The sequence below is a fragment of the Cherax quadricarinatus genome, chromosome 35 (genome assembly GCF_038502225.1).
Source record: "Cherax quadricarinatus isolate ZL_2023a chromosome 35, ASM3850222v1, whole genome shotgun sequence".
Taxonomy (NCBI): domain Eukaryota; kingdom Metazoa; phylum Arthropoda; class Malacostraca; order Decapoda; family Parastacidae; genus Cherax; species Cherax quadricarinatus.
Window position 1 is genome coordinate 620,519 of NC_091326.1, and position 6,644 is coordinate 627,162.

Here is a 6,644-nt window from a genome sequence, read left to right on the forward strand (position 1 = left end):
GTAGCAGGCATGCAGGAAGTATAGCAGACATGCAGGAAGTGGGGCAGACATGAAGGAAGTGTAGCAGGCATGCAGGAAGTGTAGCAGGCATGCAGGAAGTGTAGCAGGCATTCCAGGAGCCAGCATGAGTCCTCAGCAAACGTATGTAATACTGATTTAATAGTTAAAAATATTATTTTTTGGTGAATATTTTTGTCTAGAACGGATTGATTGTAATTACTACATTAATTCTTATGGGAAATATTATTTCGGTTTTAGGCCGAGCTTCTGGAACGGATTACGGCCGATAACCAAGGGTCCACTGTATATTACAGCTGATTTCCTCTATTCTTTTTATTTCAATATACAGTACACTATTGTATAAGCAGTTAAAAATATGCCAGAAAGGTTATAAATGGTGCAAAGGTGACATTAAAACAATATCAAAGATGAGAAACACAAACTCACTACTATTATAGTATGCTCCTCACTTAGCGACGCATTCGTTTAACGATGTGGTACAGGTCTTCCATCATAAATCCGGCATCATTGGGATCTGTAGTGTGCTGGATTACTGAGTTTGCCAAATTATAGAGTGGTTAGGTTAGAATACACTTAATAAAATTAACCAACTTGACTTACACAGTTCATTGAACATCGGCAAAAATCGAACATTTCCGCTACTTTGAGCTCAATTTCAAGGTACTTTTCGTTATGAAAGCAATCAAAATCATGTCTATTTCTGTAATACACCTACCATCCGACTTACGACCAAGCTTGGTTCCGAACAACCGGTCGTAAGTCGAAATGGACGTAAGTCGAACCTTTGAAAATTGCCGACATATTGGGAAGGGCATAAACTACCTACCTACATAATACTGTAATGTAATGTACAATCATTATTTCATTCTTTTTACCATAATTTACTTCTATTGTTGTATTTTAATTATTTATGTACTGTATATAATGTATACATGGTAGTGATATGTATTGTAAATTTTACATCGCATACAGTATCATATGTTACTATTATCTTTATGTATTGTCGACACAGTGGAATGGTAGAATACCACTGGTAGTGTCATCCTGCCAGAATGTTGTACGTATAACCTTTACCCTAAGTAAAGAGAAACAACTCTGGAACATGTGTAATATGTATCCGGCTGGCTGGCTGGCTGGGTGGCCGGGTCTGTGGTTGGCCGGGTGGGTGGCTGGCTGGCTGGATGGATGGGTGGGTGGCTGGATGGGTGGGTGGCTGGGTGGGTGGGTGGGTGAGTGGCTGGATGGGTGGGTGGCTGGCTGGATGATGGGTGGGTGAGCAGCTGGATGATGGGTGGGCGGCTGGATGATGGGTGGGTGAGCGGCTGGATGGGTGGGTGGGCGGCTGGATGGGTGGGTGGGATTTCGGCTGGATGGGTGGGTGAGCGGCTGGATGGGTGGGTGGGTGGGCGGCTGGATGGGTGGGTGGGCGGCTGGATGGGTGGGTGGGTGGGCGGCTGGATGGGTGGGTGGGTGGCTGGATGGGTGGGTAGTTGGCTGACCAAATGTGGTTGTCTCTCTGTATCTCTCTCTCACTGGTACACGTAAGTCAAGTTATCATACATATTATAAATTACCTAGGATAACCCAAAAAATCCAGACAAAGTGCTATACAGTGGATCTGTGCTCCAATGCCCTAAATTAATAATATTAATAATCATTATTATTACAATAATACATATGTACTAATATTAATATTATTATTATTAACCCTTTGAGGGTCGACAGGCCCTCTCCGAAACTCGTTCTCAGGGTCGGCCAAATTTCAAAAAAAAAAAATTATTTTTTCTTATGAAAAAATAGAGTTTTTTTTTTCTAAACATTATAGGCTAAACAAAAAAATTTTACCGTCAATACTTACCGAGATATGGAGGCGTGAAGTTTGCCAAAATTGAACAACATCTGATAACAAATCCGACTGCCATCACCCGGTATTTTTCTATTCAAATTCAAAGTTTATTCTCTATAAAGATTACAATGTTGAATTTACAGAATTTGGTTGTGTGGTTTACATGTAGTTAAATAATGATTACAGAGTGTACCACTAGAACACCTAGCATGGCTAGGCATTTCGGGCAGACTTAGTTTAATTCTTTATTTTAAAATATTACAAATTATGAGGTAAGTTGGTATTATGGCTAAGTGACTAAATACTAGTTTGTGTATTTACTTTTTTATGTACTATTTTCAATTATTTTTCAATTTTTCTTTTTCTGAGTAACTTTTATGGCCTCTGAGGCCAACATGATCAGTATTTTGTAAGTTATTTCTTTTTCAATACTACACAATAAGGGCGTAAACACTGTTGTCATTATTTTGTTTATAGAAAATATTTACACAAACAAACGATATGAAATGTTGTTTATTACTATTTTTCTATATTTTATATACACATACAGGTCTCCCTCAACATTCACGTTTTCAACTTTCACGGGCTTCACACATTCGCGAATTCCCAACCGCCAAATTCCCAGCCACCAAATTCCCAGCCGCCAAATCATATTTAAGTTTCCCGCCACCTGCGAGTCCCTACTACCCTCCCTCCGACCCCCGCAACTGGCAGCCAGCCCTCCCACCACTCAGTGTGGTGAGTGTTTTGTTTGTTCATTATTTGCTATTAAACTACAGTATAAATAATGTAAACCCATTCATGACTGCATATTGGAATGGCTATTCGGACAGGTATTAGATGGTGACATCATGTGTTTACTCTTGAACACTGCAAAGAATTAAACATTTCTGCTACAGCTAATAATAACAATAGTAATAATAATAATAATAATAATAATAATAATAATAATAATAATAATAATAATAATAATAATAATAATAATAATAATAATAATAATAATAATAAATATGATATAATTGAAGAAGGAAATTGTACAAAAATACGAGGGAGTGGTTGACACATCGTCAGTGTGACTGTGTTTATGCTGGAGTAAACATTAGTCTCCCTGCTCTTCCAAACATTTCACAATAATTCATTGTGTTTGGTGCTTGTAGATAAGTGTCATGCCCCTATGGTTAACCTTTCTTTAATATTACATTGCGGTTATTTCCTTTAATAGCTAAATTGGAAATGAACGTCCTTGTATTATTAAGGCTAATTCTTATTAACAATTATTATAATTTATGTAACATGGCCATAAGTTTTATTGGAGGTATAGTAACCTGCCTGCCGCCCGGTGTGCCGGTGTATGGTTAGCTGTGATGTTCGATGGTTATACCCCCCCTTCCCCCCCCCCCTTTATGTTCAACTACTCTACTGAGTGTTGGTGAGTCACGTCACATGACCCACTTGACCTGTATGCTCAAGGTTGAGGGACGAGCAGTGAACAAGTAGCAGCCAACGAGAACACTCCTGCTCGTCTCTGGTAACTGGCCAAAGTTTATAATCCGGCCTGGACATATTCTGTTTTATTCTGACTGCTTCCAATTGGGAAACAAGACTTCATACATTAAAGTAATCTCTATATACATATATGTTATATCTAGGATCTCCTCCTAATCATCTGCTATGAAAGCCTTATATATATTTTGGATAATATAGAACATGCATTCTTAACTTATATATGATAATTCGTATATTATTTCTGGCTTATGTTGTATTATGAATATACTTAATTAAAATTAGGCATTCCGGAGGATCACTATTATTACCCTAACCTCTCTGACCAAAGTTGTTATGCTCTAAAAAGGAAATAGTGGTTACAATACTTGGAGTGTAACAAGTGGGGGCCTGTGTCCGGGAGCATAACACTGAATTTCCTTTAAAATGAATGTAGAAATGGCAGAGAGGTTTGAAGATATAACAAAGGAGAGATTACAGAATTTGAAGCTTCAATCTTGTTGGCAATTAGCACGAAGCTTGGGCATAAAATACGACAGGCATTTCACTGCCCAGACAGTCAGATGTATGATACAGAATGTCCTTTTTCCAGATGAGCAGGAGACTGAGAATGGAGAAGCAGATATTCCTTCCTTTTTGAATTCTTTACTACAGACAACCGAGGCCGAAACTACGACGCTAACAACCCCTACTGGAGACGACGGACATGACCTTCCCGATACTCGGAAACGCTACGCTGCTACAACGACTCCAATTCCATCTCCAAGGACTATATGGGGAACAGAACTCCATCAGGCTAAAGAAACGGTTCCAGGTAAACCCTTTACAGATGTTTTTGAAACAGAACAAGAGGAAGTCCTATTGGATGATGAACACATTCCACCTCAAATCTCTTTAGCCCTTTTGACTACTATTCAATCTAAGGAGAATTTCGAACGTCTAGAACGTATTTTATCGCTTCAAACCTCCTTTGTAGAAGCCCAGAGAAAATTAAAAAGGGAGAATTTTGAACGTGAATCTTTGCTTTATGAACGGGAATTACTGAGGAAGAAAAGAGAATCGAGTAATATGTATACAATCCCTTCATTTGACCTTAGTAAAGCAGCCTCTTTGATGCCTAAATTTACTGAGGATAATTTAGATTCATTTTTTGAAGCATTCGAAAATCAGGCGAAGGTGATGCAATGGCCTCCTAAATATTGGGCTGCTTTAATACATTCATCTTTAATAGGAAAAGCTCAAACCATAACTGCAAACTTACCTTTTGAACAATATTCTGATTATACTCGGGTAAAAGATTGTCTTTTGAAAGCTTACGATTTATTACCTGTTAGTTACTTGAAGATGTTTAGAACTCTGAAGAAATATCCTCAGCAGTCTTGGGTGGACTTTGCCAGAGAAAAAATCTCTGCTTTCGAGCGTTGGCGTAGGGCTGCGGGAGCTGCCTCAGCCGAGTCACTTTCCCAGCTGATATTGCATGAAGACCTTTTTAAATATTTTCCAGAGAGGGTTCATACTTATCTTTTGACATTTCCTACTATTAACTTGTTAGATACTGCTGCCCACGCAGATCACTTTGAAATTTCCCATGCTATAACCACAGAAATGTCTAAGACCCCGGAAAAGAAATCTACCTCCCAAGGTTTTAGTTCAAGATTGACTGCTAGGAAAGCTCCAGCTGGCAAACCTTTGAAGGTGTATTCAGACAAAAAACAGGTGACAAACGGCTCTTTCTCCAGGCATTACCCTAAAGATCAATTACCACAGTGCCTTTTTTGTAAAAAGTTAGGTCATAGACAGTTCCAGTGTTGGCATAAACAGCGGGAAGATAAAACCCAACCAAGAGGGAGATATCCTACTCAGGTAATAAATTCCTCTCGGAAGTATGAAACTCTGGATGATGAATCTTTACCTTTCCAGGCCTCGTCTAGCAGACCGTCTAATAGATGACTTTACCACGACAGTGCTTCAGAAGAAAAGGTCCGAGTAGCTATGGAACCCTACTTTTCCCAGGGGAAGTTCGGACTCTGTAAAGAGAGGTTAGTAAATATCACGACCTTTCGAGATACTGGCAGCTATCTCTCTTTATTAAGATCAAACCTGGTAAAGTTACCTACTAGTAATGAACCCCGGCTAGACGTATTATTAGAGGCTTACGGAGGCACAATAATAAAGGTCCCTATTATAAGGATTTATGTGGAACTGCCTGGATATGTAGGCTGGATCAATGTGGGACTTTCAGATAAACCTTTTCCCATTGCCGGCGTGGATCTATTAATCGGGAACGAAATTGATCAATTGGAGATACCCAGAGAGCCTCTGGTTTTAGATAATCCATGTGATGTAAATTATGCATTAGAAGCCTCTGAGGCAGGGCTAGATTTATTTCCCCTTAATGTGGTCACCAGAGCCATGGCTAAGAACTCTAAAAATGTGGATATTCAACAGCCTTTAGAAATGTCCGATGAATTAGGTTTGAACTTCCTGTTTAGCGAAGCAATTCAGTCGAGACCCACAGGTGACAAAGTTTTACCAGTCCCTGCGGACCTAGCTAGAAAATGTAATAAAGAAGAATTTCTTATAGCTCTAAAGGACGATAAAAGTTTAACCAATAAGGATAAAGAGGTAGGTTACCTTTTAGATGAAGACGGTTTTCTTTGGAAGAGAAATAATGATAATGATTTGAGTTCAAAAGGAAACTTGTTAGTGGTGCCATCGTCCTTACGTAATATAGTATTTGAACTAGCACATGATAATCCACTGGGAGGTCATTTAGGGTCTCGTAAGACAGAGAAAAAGATTAGGAAATATTTTTTTTGGCCTCAGATGAGGACTTATATTGCTGACAAACTACGGAAATGCCACGTTTGTCAAATAATAGGCAAAACGGCACACAATCCCGCGTCTGCCCCTTTACTTCCAATAAAATGTCCTGAAGAACCTTTTGAAAGATTAGTTATTGATTGTGTAGGACCGTTGCCCCGCACAAAAAGGGGTAACCAGTATATCTTCACTATCATAGATATGGCAACGCGGTATCCTGTTGCTATCCCAATGTCCAAAATTAATTCCAGAAATATAGTGAGAGCTTTAATACGCTTCTTTGCTCAAGTAGGCATACCACGTGAAATTCAATCTGACCAAGGTTCTAATTTTACGTCTAAGATTTTTAAAGAGGCTATGTCTCGATTAGGTGTAAGACAGATCCTCTCTACAGCATATCATCCCCAGTCACAAGGAGTGCTAGAAAGATTCCACCAAACCCTTAAATCTA